This window comes from Mus pahari, chromosome 22 (genome assembly GCF_900095145.1).
Source record: "Mus pahari chromosome 22, PAHARI_EIJ_v1.1, whole genome shotgun sequence".
Lineage (NCBI taxonomy): Eukaryota > Metazoa > Chordata > Mammalia > Rodentia > Muridae > Mus > Mus pahari.
Window position 1 is genome coordinate 2,181,020 of NC_034611.1, and position 17,274 is coordinate 2,198,293.

Sequence of the window (17,274 nt, forward strand, 5' to 3'; positions counted from 1 at the left end):
TAGTTCCAGATGTGAGACTCCCCGGTAAGACTTAGCTTTGCAAATGGGATCCATGCATCGATATATCTAGACTAAGAAAGACTGGATACTTCAGATTTATGGTCATGACTGCTCTTTTGGAATGAGTCTGAATGTGCAATTCTGAGGGAAGAAAGAACGTGAGAGCACCTGTAGGCCAGGCAGAAAGGAGTCATAGTTAGATTTTTAAAGATACCACAAAAGAGGCATATTTCAGGGGCAGGAGAACCAAACACGAATAGTACGGAGCATACTTAGAGATGGGGGAGTTGGGAGGAGGGAGCCAGCAGTGACCACCAGGCTACTGTGGGAGAGCCAGGGCAGTGCAGGGGAAGAAGCCAGCAGTGACAGAGTACAGGAGAGTCATCTTTTACACATGTGCCAGACTAGAGCACAGGAGCCAGATACTGGCAAAGAGGGACAAACAGAAGGAGCCCAAAGCAAGGCAACCCGTCAGAGCCAGAGAGCCGGCCTTCTAATGGGCGCCAAATCTTGTACAATGATGGCGATTGCTCATTTCATGTTTCTGTTCCCTTGTTGTTGGGCACGGTGGCGCATGTCTATAATTCTAGCACATGGGAGACTTAGGCGGAAGGATATCTGTGCACCCAAGGCAGCCTAGACTACTTAGTGTGTTTCAAGTAAGCCTGAAGTACAGAATGAGACTCTGCTTTAAACGAAACAAGACACAAATGTAAAAAAATAAATATGAACCAACAAATAAAAATTGCCTTTGCCATAGAGCAACTGTCTCTGAGTGGAGAGAAAAATGCTTGTGTCTGTGGAGTGGAAGACTATAGCTAAGGTTTCTATAGTGCCAAGGAATGGGGAAGATAGAAATAAGTGATTGTGAAAAAATTAAAGATTTATGATGATGATGTGTCTGTGTATGTATCTATGTGGGGTAAGTGTATGATAGTGCCTGTCTTCAGAAGCCGGGATGCTGGACACCCTGGAGCTGGAGTCATAGGTGGTTGTGAGCTGCTCTGTATGGGTACTGAGAACTGAACTCTGCTCTTTTGCCGGCACTGAGCCGTCTCTCCAGCTCCCAAGAGTACATTTTTATCACACCAGTAGTCAAGCTTGTTGGGCATATCACCTTCAAGCTCAGGGTTTCCAGGTCCTTGAAGAGCCGACATAGGTGCCCCTGGAAGCCCCTTACAGGTGAAAGCAAGGCCCATGGCCTGTAGGGCAGCTCTGGCCTTTCGTCTGTTTCAGTTGTAGCTCTTGTAATGATCCCATGGTTTCTTCATTTGTAAAATGCAGTTAATAACGTTACCTGCCACCTAGATGGCTTTTGCAGTACATGAGAGAATGAAACTCATGTTTCATATATAGAACCTGGGCTTCTATATATGGACTTTGATTTATTGTTATTATGGGTAGAAAATTTACAGAAAATTTGCCTTTTGAGGATTTGTTTTTCCCACAAAGAATGCTGTCTCTTCTCTATGAGATCTTGGAAACTGGCGTTTGACAAGGAGCCTGTGGCAGCAGAATGTCATAGGTATCAAAGTCTCAACTCAATTTAGCTCAGATAAAGATTAACGAAAAGTCTGCCCTGAGCAGTGCCCTTGGCAGAGTCCATTTGGGAGCCAGTGTCTGTGCAAAGACTCCGAAAGCACACAGAAACTCCCTTCCAGGTGGGATTTGCTGCATAAAGCCTTTGCCATGGCAACAGGGAAACACTTGCAGAGCCCTGCAGCTGACACTGGGAAAAACCTCACCTATTCTTAAGGTACTGGAAATTGCACAGCATGACTCAGAGTGGCTTCCTCAGTCTGGTTATTGGCTGGGCTATAAGTGCCGAGCAAATACAGGGCATTAAAGGTGGGTAGGGTCTGGAAGGAGTGGGGAATCATGATCAGAATAGATTGTATGAGAAAAAATTATTTTCAAATGTGTGTGTGTGTGCATGCGTGTGCGCCTAAGCTATAAATGACCTTAAGAAGGAGGGGATGTGAAAGTAAAAAGAGCTACATGTATCTGATTCTCAGAAAGATAATGAGGTCAGAGTTAGAGTAAAGGCTAAGGTGACAACTCTCATGAAGTGATAAGTCTTTGCGTGGTCAAGAAAATAAAATGGTGGCACTTGAGCTGAGATTTAAATGACAGGAAAGAGATGGGTCTCAGACAGAGCTCAGCAAAGATGACCCCAGCCACACAGACAAGCCAGATGTTAGAGAAGTAGGAAGGTACCCTGTCCTGTGTGTGTGTGTGCGTGTGTGTGTGTGTGCGTGCGTGCATGGGTGCTCATGGTTTATAGCACTTGTGTCAAGGTTGGAGGACAGCTTTCAGGACTCACTTCTCTCTTCCAGCATGCGAGTCTCAGGGTTTGAACTCAGCTTGTCAGTCTTGGAAGCAAATGCTTTATTTAACCTGCGGAGACATCTTGCTGGCACCATTCATGTGTTTTAAAGAATGGGTGACAATGTGATTTGTAATTACTTACAGAGATCATGAAGCAAATGGGTGACAATGTGGTTTGTAATTACTTACGGAGATCATGAAGCCTACTGTTTGTGTATTGTGATAAACACCTCAGCCCAAGACAACTCTTTTCAAGTCTTTGCAGGAGAAAGCCTCTACTAGGCTATGGTTTCAGGTCACATAGTTCATCACAGACATACATCATGTCAGGAGCCCAAGACAGTAACTTGAAGCATGGAGGCGTGCTGCTTACTGGGACGATCAGCTAGCTTTCTTATACAGCTCAGGACTAACTGCCCACAGTGCCATAGACCCTTTCATATCGCACCTACCTACCTATCAGGCAAGACAGTGCCTCATCCAGAGGCATGACCAGAGACCAATCTTTTTGTTTTATTAGATATTTTCTTTATTTACATTTCAAATGTTATCCCCAAAGTTCCCAATACCCTCCCCCCACCCTGCTCCCCTACCCACCCACTCCTACTTCTTGGCCCTAGCGTTCCCCTGTACTGGGGCATATATGGTTTGCAAGACCAAGGGGCCTCTCTTCAAGATGGCCAACTAGGCCATCTTCTGCTACATATGCAGCTAGAGACATGAGCTCTGAGGGTACTGGTTAGTTCATATTGTTGTTCCACCTATAGGGTTGCAGACCCCTTCAACTCCTTGGGTACTTTCTCTTGCTGGCATATGCAATAGTGTCTGCGTTTGGTGACTAATGATGGGATGGATCACGGGTGGGGTAGTCTCTGGATAGTCCATCCTTTCGTCTTAGCTCCAAACTTTGTCTCTGTAACTCCTTCCATGGGTATTTTGTTTCCTATTCTAAGGAGGAATGAAGTATCCACACGTTGGTCTTCCTTCTTCTTGGTTTTCTTGTGTTTTGCGAATTTTATCTTGGGTATTCTAAGTTTCTGGGCTAATATCCACTTATCAGTGAGTGCATCTCTTTCTTTAGGCTTGGGAAGTTTTCTTCTGTAATTTTGTTGAAGACATGTGCTGGCCCTTTAAATTGAAAATCTTCATTCTCATCTATTCCTATAATAAGTAGGTTTGGTCTTCTCATTGGGCACTGGATTTCCTGAACGTTTTGAGTTAGGATCTTTTTGTATTTTGCATTGTCTTTGATTGGTGTGCCCATGTTCTCTATGGAATCTTCTGCAGTTGAGATTCTCTCTTCTATCTCCTGTATTCTATTGCTGATGCTCACATCTATGGTTCCTGATTTCTTTTCTAGGGTTTCTATCTCCAGAGTTGTCTCACTTTGGATTTTCTTTATTGTTTCTNCTTCCCTTTTTAGGTCTTGGATGGTTTTGTTCAATTCCATCACCTGTTTCGTTGTGTTTTCCTGTAATTTTTAAAGGGATTTTTGTGTTTCCTCTTTAAGGACTTCTACCTCTTTAGCAGTGTTCTCCTGTATTTCTTTAAGTGAGTTATTAATGCCCTTCTTAATGTCCTCTACCAGAATCATGAGATATGATTTTTAAATCCAAATCTTGCTTTTCGGGTGTGTTTGGGTATCCATGACTGGCTGAGGTGGGAGTGCTGGGTTCTGATGATGGTGAGTGGTCTTGGTTTCTGTTAGTAAGATTCTTACATTTGCCTTTTGCCATCTGGTAATCTCTGGCATTAGTTATTATAGTTGTCTCTGGTTGGAGCTTGTTCCTCCTGTGATTCTGTTAGCCTTTGTCAGCAGTCCTGGGAGTCCAGCTCTCTCCTGAGTCTCGGTGGTCAGTGTACTCTTGGCAGGCAAGCTCTTCTCTTGCAGGGAAGGTACACAGAGGTCTGGTGTTCAGACCTGCCTCCTGGCTGAAGATGAAGCCTGAAATGGGTCCTACAACAGAACTTCTCCTGTTTTTCCATGACCTGCCTACCTAATGTTCCCACCAATGTGTTTGAAAAGCACCCCAGCTCTTTTGTTGTGTTACTATTTTCTTCAAGAAACTGTCAGCACATTGGAACACAGAATTTGGGGTAACCTGAATCTGTGTTCTTGGGTCATAGTCACTCATGTTTGCCTCCAGAATAAATAATCTTTTCTACCCTTCGAGGAGGGTGGTGTACTTTTGAATAGACCCCTTTAAGCAGGGAGCTGTATAGTCAGAGCAGGCGAGACAGAGATGAAACCATTTAGATAGAATGGTTAGCACATGAGTGTGGCAGGGAAGGATGCAATGAGGGAAGCCAGAGTGTGGATAGCGTTAGAAGAGATGGGTAAGATACACCGAGGACTGGAAGCCGCTCAACTTGGTACTCAACTTCAAGAGACCTGTCTGTCTGTCTTTCTGTCTGCCTATCCACCTACATCCATCTGTCTATCATCTATCTATCTATCTATCTATCTATCTATCTATCTATCTATCTACCATCTATCATCTACCTATTTATATCTTTTCTTTAACCTGACTCCCCTCCCTTTTATCTTTGTTGCAAGTAAACAAACTAAACAGCAACAAAATCATCTTTTCTGTAACTGTCTACAGCAAGTAAATTAACCAGCATTGCATTTATTTAATTACTATCAACTTTTTAAAAAGTTTGCACAGTTAAGACTTAATATTTGTAGCTCGATGAGTATATATACTGGGCTCAATGTATATGTGTGTTGCTCAGTGAGTATGTATGTGTGTGCATGGATGTGTATGTATGTGTGTACTGGGCTCAATGAATATATATATATATATATATATATATATATATATATATATATATATATTCTTGTGTGTGTGTGTGTGTGTGAATGTGGGGCTCAATGAGTGTATACTTGCATGTATATGTGCATATATGTCATCAATGAGTGTGCATGTATGTGTACATGTCCATGTGTATGGATGGACTGAATGAATATATAAACACACATGTATGTGTGTATGCATGGGGTTCAATAAGTGCACATGTGTATACATATGCATATACGTATATGGCTCAGTGAGTGTATATGTGTACTTGTTCACTGAACATTTAGTATAGCGACATGTATGACTGTATTTAAAATGAATATGCTAGAAAATAACTTTTAGTTGAAATTCTTTTAAAAATGCTAATGATCCTTTCACATCTTGTCGTGTTCCCAGCTCTGGTTACCACACTGCACAGTAGAAATAGGGTCAGGGCAGCCAAGGGCCATGTCAAGGTCTCTGGATCAAAGGACTGCAGCAGGGTCATGGCTGAGGTCATCACACCCAATCTGATGTCCGTTCCCTTTCCACTCCTGTGTAAAGCTTATTTACTTAAGTGTCTGAACACTGGCAGAATAATGCCAGGCTAATAACTAGAAATATTAATAAATACTATGCTTTTAATAATTTTAAAACACAGATGAAAAGACTTAGCAGCTAAACACAGAGATTACTCCACCATCTGTTCTGGCACACAGGTCATGGGTTAACATGTGGCCATGTGAGGTAAGCCAACAGTGTTCCAGATAACCCATATGAGGCTGGGGTCTTTTATTTTGTCAGTGAGATAATGGTTTGGGGGAGAGAAGGGAAATAAATGTTAAATAAGAAAGCATTTCTCAATTCATGAGAAGCACCATAATAAAACCTTAGTAGATTTTAGTAAAGAGATAAGAAAAAAATCTTTTCGGCTTGTATAAAAAGGCTGAATAAGAACAGAAATGGAGTTTATAGAAGGAGAAAGAGAGTGAGAATCTTGCAGGAAGGAGATAATATTGAAAACAAACTTCCTAAACCAATGAACGTTTAAAAAAGGGACAATTCTGTATGAATAACTTAGAATGGAAAACATGAATTTTTTTATGAAATGATGTGTGTTCACAGATCAACTGCAGAGTTTTCCTATTGGCATTATCCTAGTCAGCACAGGCAATCAGGACTCTGCCCACAGATCCGAAAGGGAAAGCTCAGCTGTGGGGAATTCTGCAGTGGCCTGGCAGGAGGGCTGCTGGCAGCATTTGTGTGGCTGCAGACTTCTCAGGAGGAGTTAAGGGGCGTCGGACAGTCTCTGGACTGGATGCTGTAGCCGAGGCGGGATGAATAGAAATTGGGACTAGTTCTGAGATGTTTGCTGCTTTCACGTGAGGGTGGTTCAGTAACTCGGTATTTACATAAATCTCTTTCTCAGGAAACAGAGGAACAAGACGGGAGAAGGTTAAAAGATGGCATGGCTGTGCCAATACCTTGGCAGAATCATTGTTCAACATTGTCTTCATCACTGAGTTTGTCTGATTGGGATGTACTCTCCACTGTTCTAGAGACAATGAAGCTGGGACACAGAGCAATGGTCTTGCATGACTGATAAGTAGGACCAGCATTCACCTCACACTGTGAGTTTTGGAGGATCTAAACTGGAGCCATGGTGGAAAGAAAGAAATGCTGAGTGAAAAGAGGTGGCAGTGAATCAAATGGGAGGAAGGAAAGAGAAACTGTTGGATGTAGTGTACCTTTTTCACTGTAGGTGGACCAAAGAGGGCTCCTGGAGCAAGTGATGGTGTGCTGGGGGGAGACATATACCCAGAATGTTAGCATATTATTAGGAAAGCATGGCCAGATCATTCTAAAAGTATCACAAATGATATTCATTCTTGTCGATTAATTTTAAGAGTCATATCATTATTATTGAAACTTGGTATGGCATAGTGTTAATTCATATTATTTAGTCCTTGAGACAGTAGGCTGTGAATACAGTTACAGTTTCCAGAAGACCCTGAGGGAACAGAAGTGACCATCTCTTGGTTGCAGAGACATTTTCTGGGAAACTTGGACAGTTCTAGTTTTATTGGCTAGTGCTATGTAGTCATTCTAAGCAAAATTATCCTTTTAGGTAAAGAGTTTTAAATATCTTAGGAGAATAATAGATTTATTCAAAAATTTTCTGAATAATATAAAAATCTTGATTTTAAATCTTGAAGTAAATAGGTTTTTTTCTCTAGCCAAATGCTATACCACTAAGAGACATCCCTCATTATAAAAAAAAAAAAATCCAAAACTTTATTTTTGAGACAAAGTCTCATTAAGTTGCCTAAGCTGGTTTTGAACTTTCTATATAGCTTAAGTGGGCTTCAAACTCTTGGTACTATGGTCCTGGTAGCTAGAATGAAAGGTTATGCCACATGCTCGAATACCAGATTTTTAAAAAGATTTTTGTTGTTGTAGTATAGCAAATTTAGTCTCTATTAATAGAATAGTTGCAAGACCGCCTCCTGCTTAGAATGGGTAGACTATTTTACAATAAAATCAAAAGGCATAAAAATTTGGCCCATTAACTTTCCCATGTTGAGGAAATCTTGTGATTAGTTAATTTTGGTTTGCTGTGACCAAAACATCTGGTGTAAACATCTGTAAGGAGAAAGGAATTGCTTTTGGTTGATTTCACAGTTCAGGCCACCATGGGAAAGGCATGGTGGCATTCATGGTAGTCAGGAAATGTGTTAGGAATTCCTAATGGGACAGCGCAGCAAACAGAAAGCCAGCTCGGAACCAAGGACTCCTTGTAACCTCCACATGCCAACACCTACTTAGCTATTTCTACCAACTAAGTCCTACTTCCCAAAGGCTCCATGACTTCCAAAATTATGCCAGAGGCCATGGACCAAAATATTCAAAACATAAGTCTATTTGTAGGAAAAACTTCAACACTTATTTATGCCTCTAATCCCCCTCATCCTTTTATTCATTGGTAAAATAACAATCTTGTTAGTTAACATCATTATTTTCTGTCTGTTAGCAGGTGTTTGTAAAGATAGTTGTAAAACAACTGCTATGCAGTCTAGTTTCTGTGAGGAAAGAATTACAGGGCCTTTGGTTGCCTTCCCTTACATTGGCCCTTGAGGGCTCCCCTATGAATGCTAGACAGAGAGGAGGGGACCTCTTCAGTTCCTACAGGCAAGGCTTTGAACATACCTGTCCCAGGAGGGAGAGCACAGGGTGAGGCAAGGGCGAGACTTTTCAATGTGTACCTGCCATTCACAGCTTTAGCAAGGCCGTGACCTATGAATCACTAACTTCTTCAGAAATAGAACCACCGACAAGATGCCATGAGTACAAACCTTTGATTCATTAAAAACCCTTTAGAATTTTCTCCAAGGTCACTATTTTTCTTTCCTCCTTGGAGGAATATTTTTCTACAGGGCTGTTCCCCTTTCCAGGGCCTATCACACCAGGGTTCATGAAAGTTAGATTTCAAAATTTCCCTAACTCTGGAGAACTCGTTGATCTTCTTTACTGTCCCCAGAGACAGAGGAAGAACAGCCTTTCAGAGAGCTGGACATTCACAGGGCCATCAAAGAACTGTTTGAACCACTTGGCTTCCAAAATTCACAACTGGAGGCCTTAGGATGAGATACGATATGGAAGAAGCAGCAGCTGACCTGGTTTCTTTAGAATGAGGAAAAGGGCAACAAAAAGCACCCAATGTTACACCCTCTCTCACAGAAGTTTAAAACCAAGGAGGCCTTAAACTCTCTAGTGAAAAATCTCCATGAATGGGAACAAGACTTTTGGATGCAAGTGCACTTAGCAGGGCATTCCTTATGGAAAAGATATTTGTGACTTCATATAAATAACTATATCCACTCTGATTAAACTTCCTCAAGTATATTTCCATTGGCCTCATCTGCTTCCAGGCTACTTGAGGAACTCCTGTACTTTGTGCATATTTTGGACGAAAATGCTTTGAAGTCTTGACAATATGTATAGTTTGCATAAATCAGGCAAAACATATTTGTTTTGTTCAGCAGGCTCTGAACATTCAGTTATTTCATTATCTGCTCAGACTTCATTCAACCCAAAGGGAAATTGTCAATGTTGTTACAATAATCCGCCTAGTGCACTGGCAGCTGTGGTTTGTGAAGGACCAGGGTTCAGGGAGTTGTTGAAATCCAAGAAGCAGCTGTCATTAACCTCTCAAGTTAAAGAGCATCATTTTCAGTGTATTTTGCAGAAATTTGTTCAATCCTCTTCTTTGCATAGTGGTTTAATTCTAAATTTCATCATTATGAATTTAACTTTTCATTGTTTCTTGCTTTACTTCTTGCTATCTTCTGCAGTTTTGACATGAATTAATTATCTTCTCTCCTGTTTTACTATATTATTTCTCTATGGGTCTTTCTTTTTTCTTCTACTTGTTTTTAAAATAATTTTTTATAATTCCTTTTTTATATTCAGTGGCATTTTTTTTTAATGTATGTCTGTGAGAGGGTGTCAAATCCCTTGGAACTGCAATTATAGATAGCTGTGAACTGCCATGTGGGTGCTGGGAATTGAACCTGGGTCCTCTGGAAGAGCAAACAGTGCTTTTAACCTCTGAACCATATCTCTATCCCCTCTCACAGGTTTTTCATATTAGGGTTTCAACTTCTGGGTTTGCTGTCCAGATTTCAGGGAACTCTTCATGCTCTTCCTCAAGAACATTTTTTTCCCAGACTATCTCTCATGCTGTGGATTACTTCCTGCTAAAGTTTTTCTTTAGAAATTTTATGAAATAGGCCTGTTTTTCACTGTTTGCCCTTTAATGCATATGATAGGAAAGGTAAGTTTGGCGGTCAACTACTCAATGAAGGACAAAAGAAGTGTTAGTGTCTCTTGGTTTGTTCATTTTTCTTCTATGTGACAAATATTTATCATATCATTTTACTGGTATGACGAGCAATGGAGATACAACTGAACAGTAGCCAATGATTCCTGCTTTTTTCACCTATATTTTTTAGAGAAGATGAAGAAAAATAAAGCCTTGGTAGTGATAAGAACAGGAGCTACTTAAGAGGTGAAAGCATGTGATATAATATTCTATTTTAAAATGTGTGATACATGCCTATGAACTCAGCACTCGGGAGGGTGAGACAGGAAGATTAAAAGCTCTAGGCTAGCCTGGGCTATACAATGAGACAGCAAAACAAACAAACAGACAAAATTACTGTAGGAATTAATAGAGAGGGAATAAACAAAATATGGACCAATTTAAGGACATGCTTCAAGGTTTTCTGTGTAGAATATTGAGTAAAATATTAAACTACCTAAGAAGTAGTCAGTGTTTCATGAATGTAAGTCCTCAAAGAGTATATGGGCATTTCAATTTCCTTGTTATCCTATGGAGAATGTTCCCATTCCTTAGTTTGATGAAGCTAATGGTAAAACTGGCCATCACTCTCACTGGGGTAGGTTTCAGTAACTAGTTCCTGAGTATTGGTGGAGAAGAAGCCCTACAAGGTGAAAGGAAGGTTTCGCAGCTCTGTCTCCACTGTGTGTCACTTGCTTGTCCACAGGGAACTGTCCAGCTTCAATAATTTCTTTGCTCTGATGTACTTTGTCTCTTGTTACCAAGCACAGAGCTCTTTAATTTCCCTAGCAATTACTACAGCTCATCCCACTATTTTCTCTGTAACTCAGGCCCTATTCTTTGGTCCATTGTCTTGAATAGTTAATATGGAACAATTATTATTCCACGCTCTTAGAGATTTTATTTAATAGATCTATGGTGTGCCAAATAAAATGCCAACATGAGAACAGGAAAATAATTAAAATCTAAAATAGTGAGCCCCCTCAGTGTTCACTATGAATCTGAATTCGAATGTCCTCAGTAGGGTGATTTTAGCCTCTGAGTGAATTAAATTTTTTGTAGACTTTAAGAACTCTCTGTTCCTTCCATTACTAATTAATTAGTTAATTAATTAAAATAAGCTTTTTAATCTAAGTTAGTCAGAGGCTTGTTTAGTACTGAGCTAACTTACAGAATGGTTAAAATGGCAATGCTGAAAATTATGGAGCATCATTGAAGGCATAAAAAGGTTAAAGGATAATACAGTGCAAGGTGTGAAGTCAGCAAGTACAATCACTTCACAAAACTGTTTCAGAGCTAAGTACATCACCCTCTGATGACCTGAAATTTCATCTCTAGACATATACCTGATTACTAAGATATTGAGAACTCACAAAGAAACATGAATATAGTAAGTAGCACAAGGATTCATAATAACCCAAACACAGAAATTATCTAAATGGTCATTCATAGAAGAATTTTAATCCAGCAACATGGCTGTTCTGGCAAAGGATCACATCCAAAGGCCTAGATCTGTGTGATCCAGCTGGTATACAAACATACCACACACCTTTAATCTCTCTGTCTGGAATATAGACACACCCTTTGTATACAGTTTTAAGTACAGGTAGTTTGTAGGAGGAAGCAGCCATGTTTGAAAGTGATGTCTAATGAGGGGCAGACAAAGGGATGAGTCAGAGAAAGATTTGACAGAATGAGTCAGAGATAGGATACATCCAACTCTCACAAGAAGAGGAAAGGAAAGAGAAGCTATTTAAGAGCAGTACAAGGAGAAAGTCAGTCAGTTGGGAGTCAGTGCAGTAAGTGCAGTGCAGTGGAGTTGAGTTTGTTTGTGAGTCCATGCAGTTCAGTGCAGGTCAGCAGAGGCAGTTGAAGCCAGAGAATAAGAAGGAGCCAGATTAGAACAAATTGCCAGAGTTAGAATCTGAGAGAAGCCAGACTGACTCAGTCAGCTTGGAGAGGAGTTTGAGCCAGAACAGCTGGGTTAAATCTGCCAGACAGAGCTTAGAAAGAACTACAAAGAATGAGCTTACTCAGAAGTAAGCTTCTGAGATGACAGTTATATCAGGAGAACAAAAGATGTGTTTACACCCATTAGTATCACAGTATATAAAAAACCTAGTCATGGTGGTAGTGGTCACTTCTAATTCCAGGCTAAGGATAGAGGGTATCAAATCTGAGGAGGGTGTAGACCATCTGTGGAGAACCTATATCAAAAACAAAAACTAAAGCAGAAAACTCAACTCCCAAATCAAAATGAGAATTGATTAAAAACAAACAAAGAAAGAAAGAAACAAAACCAAAAAACTCCAAACCAACCAACCAACCAAACCCGAAAACTGTGTTATTGCCTATAATATGAGAACAATGAGAACAGAATCAACATGTACCAACATGGCTATATTATTACAAATATAACATTGAACAGCAGAAAGTAGATGCAAAAAGAAACACGAACTAGGTGATTAATTTAACATAAAGTTCAAAACCAGGCAAATCACCTCATTGTGGTAGAAATCAGAAGAGTACTTTTTGGCAGCTGTAAAGGGTTTAATGTTTATGTGCATATGTTCAAGTTGTAAAATTAATTGTTACTCACTTCTTGGGTTTGTGCACTTTTATTTGTGTGTGTAATATTTTTAAATAAAAAATTTACAAAGAAAAAACAAAGAAGATAGGAAGACAGCAAAGGACAGGGAGGACACAAAGGGAGAGACAGAGGCAGAGAGAAAGAGAGAGAGAGAGAGAGAGAGAGAGACAGACAGACAGACAGACAGACAGACAGACAAGGGCAGAGACAGAGGCAGAAACTGAGACAGAGACAGAGGGAGAGGCAGAGGCAGAGGCAGAGAGAGAGAGAGGGAGTGGGGAGGGAGGGAGGGAGAGAGAGAGAGAGAGAGAGAGAGAGAGAGAGAGAGAGAGAGAGAGAGAGAGAGAGAGAGATGCTTTGTAAGAGAAAAGGTAATCTAATCATTGCTTAATGCATCCTAGGTAGAGCCAGAAAAATAATGGCAAATTTTACCATGGGCAATCTGTTATTTCTCTTCTGGGAGCTCCTCATTTTCAATTTTGTGAATCTGGGGACATTACAATCATTATTCTTTCCAGTCTCCTCATTATTGTCATTTTCATAGATCTGGGAACATTACAGTTCCTATTCTTTTCTTTTCTGTATGAAAATTATCTCTGAGAGCCAATGATCATAAATCATTGCTTTATGGTCTCACTGTGAATGGGGATTCAGCATCTGCCGTGGGAAGCTGCACCCTAACTCTTCTGATGTACACAAAGCTTTAGTCTCCCACCTATGAAGCTCAGCAGCTGCAGGAGATCCGAGGGACAGGGATTCTTCCATTCCAGTCTGGGCTTTTGCTTTTCAGTCTCACAATAATGCTAACACTGGTGGAGCTCAGTGCACTGCTCCTTACTAACTTTTTTTTTGTATTGTCACAGTATTTCCTGAAATTTTCCACTATAGAAACTTCTTGTTCCTTTGTGTAATATGTTTCTGACATGTTTAACATTAGAAATTAGATTTCTCCAAGCCAGAGGTGAACTCATTCATTTCTGTAACGGCAAGTGACCTTTTGGGATTCTGATTGTTATACTAAAGCACATTTGATTTCACTGTCATTTATTATTTGCCAAGATACAAAATAAAGAAGCCTTCTCAATTATTCATATGCATTTTTTGTACAATATGGATGACAGAATCTGGAACATACAACACAAAGAAAGCTAGAGACCCAAAGAACTCATGTGTTCAAGATGAAAATCCGTGTAAAACCATAACAAGAAAAGTCTAGAAATACCTTAAAAACAAAGCAAAATAAAACAAAACAAATAGGACCAAGTACTTAGTCCTGAAATATAAGAGTGTAATGAGACTAAGTTGTACACTAACAGAAATTACATTATCAGACACACAAAAAACATAGAACTGGTAGTATAAATCCATCAACTATTTGTAATTAAAAAATGCCAATTCAAGTAGTAATTGATAGGTGTTCTTTAAAATAGTAAAATGTCATCATATGTCCATCCATCTAGCTATCCATCCATCCATCCATCCATTCTTCTACTTATCCTTTTATCTGTCATCTATATCATTCCTAAATGACATCAAAATTTTGGAGAAACAAAAGAAGATCCCTCTTGCTGTTAAAGTTGAAATAGAGAACTACCTTTTAACAAAACTGAAGAAAATGAAAGAAATCAGAAGCACAAAAATTGCAAAGGAGGTGAATCTATTAGTATCAGTCCTTAGTAATAGACAAGAGTGTTTACCTGAGAGTTAGCAAAAACCCCATGCAGAGAATGAGAAAAATCAGTAAGGCACAAACTCAATTAAGGAAGGTCAACAATCCTTTATAGAAAGTTAGAAGGTGTGATGTGAAAGAAGTTCCATTGAGAATACAATTTCAAGACAAAACTTAGCAAGCAATGTTCACAAGTTCTCAGCATTTTGAAGCCTACAAAGTAAGACACAAAAGAAGAAACATTTTACTTTCTGTGTCCCTTTGTCATATCTTCCTAAGGGAATTTATAAAGACAATGTGATATAAAGTAGATGATTTTGAATATATAGAATACATATGTGTATGTATTATATATCATATATTATATATATGTATCATATATAATATATAAAAATCATATATATGATTATAATATATATATATATACACACACACACATATATGTATATGTATATAAAGGATAGCTAGGAAGTGAAGAGAGTATTTAAAACAGATGGATTTTAAGGTGGAGGCTTGATGACACAGGGTAGGGGAATGCTAGGGCACTGAGGCAGGAGTGGGTGGCCCAGCAGGTGAGCATCCTCATAGAGGCAGGGAGAGGGGGAAGGGATAGGGGATTCTGGAGGGAAAACTGGAGAGGAAACAACATTTGAAATGTCAATTAAAAAAATAACCAATAAAAAAGGATCTTAAGGTCTTAACAGTAAAACCAATGCGGTTTCTCCACCAGAACAGACAGATATATGAATAGTAAAGGATATAAACTGGCATGATAAACAGATAAACAGAGCACAACACTTAGAGGTCTATGTTATTCTTTGGGACAGTGGGGTGAGGCATGTGGATGAAAACATTAGGATCTACTTTTTATCTCAGAATAAATTCCAAACGGATGAAATAGTTTAAAATGATATCATAAAAATTTGAGAAGAAAAAAATGTATTTATAGCTTCAGAATGGGGAAAGACATCTTAAATGGTGACCGTAAATCCAGAAGCTAAAAAAGATGCAGTAAGTGAGATGCTATCTGCATTGCAGAATTTTTTTTCCTGAAAACTGAAATCTATTTCACTAATTTAATATGTCTCCTGAGTAAGAAACAGTTAGACGGTAGATGATGGGCAGGGAAGATGACTCCATTGGTGAAGTGCATGGTGTACAAACATGAGGACTGAGGTTGGGTCCCCCTCTTCCATCCAATAAGCAGGTGTGGGAGGAACTCAAGTCTGTAACCCAAGAGCTGGGAAGGTGAATCCTGGAGCTTGCTGGTCAGCCATTTTATCTAAAGCAGTTACCTCTAGGCTAAATAAGAGACACTGTTTCAAAAAGGAAGGTGAAAAGACATGGGGAAGACACCTGGTGTTGACTTCGAAACATGCACTCAACAGGCAGAAGCAGACAGATCTCTGTGAGTTTGAGGCCAGCCAGCCTGGTCTACATAATAAGTTACAGGACAGCCAGAACTATATAGTGAGACTCTGTCACAGGGAGGGAAAAACAGCAACCAAAACCGGAAAGGGCAAGTAAAAGTACACACACACACACACACACACACACACGGGGTGGGTGGAGGGAGAGAGGGGGTATAAGAGCTTATGTAAATACGGGTTGAACATGGCTCTACATGAGAAGATGACATTGTTCTCTTTCCTTTTATGTTCCAGTTTGACAGCCATGATAGCAAGGAGGCCAATTAGGCTGTGACTTACTCCTTCACAGCTGATGTGCTGCTGATGCTATGCCCTTTGCCTGTCCCCATCATTTTAGATAAAAGTGTCTGTGGACTTTAGGTTGAAGTGATAAGGGCATACACATGCTGTCTTTCTGCTAAACGCCCACCTTGCTTGATATCCAGCACCCAAACTTCTGAGAAATACCACTGCCTTGTCATGGAGGTCCTTCTAATCAATGCAAAAAGCATTGTGGATAACTTTTGGATGATCGACAACAAAAACCTGAGAGTAGGGTACAATATTTGCTTAGCATATGTAAGTCATGGGAGTTTGATTCCCTAGTGCCACCAAACCAAAGCTCTGGGGTGATAAAGGACCGAGTCTGTATTCTACTAATTGCTTTATTGTGACAATAACACACAATTATGATAAGGGACCTTCCCTTTTCATCTTAAGGACACTGGCAGTGTAAGGATGAGAGTTGACCTTGAATGAAAATATTGTCTCAAGGTTTGGAGCTAAGACAAAAGGATGGACCATCCAGAGACTGCCCCACTCAGTGGTCTATCCTATAATCAGCCACCAAAAGCAGACATTATTGCATACGCCAGCAAGATTTTGCTGAAAGGACCCTGATAGAGCTGTCTCTTGTGAGGCCATGCCAGTGCCTGGCAAATACAGAAATGGATGCTCACAGTCATCTATAGGATGGAACACAGGGCCGCCGATGGAGGAGCTAGAGAAAGTACCCAAGGAGCTGAAGGGGTCTGCAACCCTATAGGTGGAACAACAATATGAACTAACCAGTACCCCCAGAGCTCGTGTCTCTAGCTGCATATGTAGCAGAAGACGGCCTAGTCGGCCATCATTGGGAAGAGAGGCCCCTTGGTCTTGCAAACTTTATATGCCCCAGTACAGGGGAAGGCCAGGGCCAAGTAGTGGGAGTGGGTGGGTAGGGGAGCAGGGGCGGGGGGGGAGGGTATAGGGGACTTTTGGGATAGCATTTGAAATGTAAATGAAGAAAATATCTAATAAAAATTGCCTATTAAGAATAATAAAATATTGTCTCATCTGAAAAAGAGAAGGAATTTTAATATCGGTCAAAGGGGACAGTCAGCCATGGACACTTGGACAAAGGACAGTAGAAAGAGCAGTCTACTCAGTAGAGTCTGTAAAGTTACACTGGATCCTTTTCACACTCAGATGGTGGACCTGGAGTCTTGGATGATCAGGGCAACAGTAGCTTTCTGAATGGTGTTCTTAGGGAGGCCTGCTACATTACTCCAAATTCCACATAGCTTTTTGTAATTTGCTTTAATTTTAATTTGCAAATGTTATCCTACCACTAGGGAAATAAGATTTATTGGGAAGCG

General features: G+C 40.1%; 1 protein-coding gene and 1 long non-coding RNA gene across 3 annotated transcripts in view; one reads left to right on the forward strand and one right to left on the reverse strand.

Annotated features, from left to right (window-relative positions):
• Kcnb2 (potassium voltage-gated channel subfamily B member 2) overlaps positions 1 to 17,274 on the reverse strand; it is a 419,439-nt gene that overhangs the window by 96,066 nt on the left and 306,099 nt on the right. The window lies entirely within an intron of this gene.
• Positions 1,598 to 17,274, forward strand: part of LOC115062939 — a 41,195-nt gene continuing 25,518 nt past the window's right edge. For both annotated transcript variants that reach the window (XR_003842844.1, XR_003842845.1), the window contains exons 1-2: positions 1,598 to 1,756; positions 6,538 to 6,739. This is a non-coding gene — a long non-coding RNA (uncharacterized LOC115062939). The remainder of the gene's footprint in view (positions 1,757 to 6,537; positions 6,740 to 17,274) is intronic.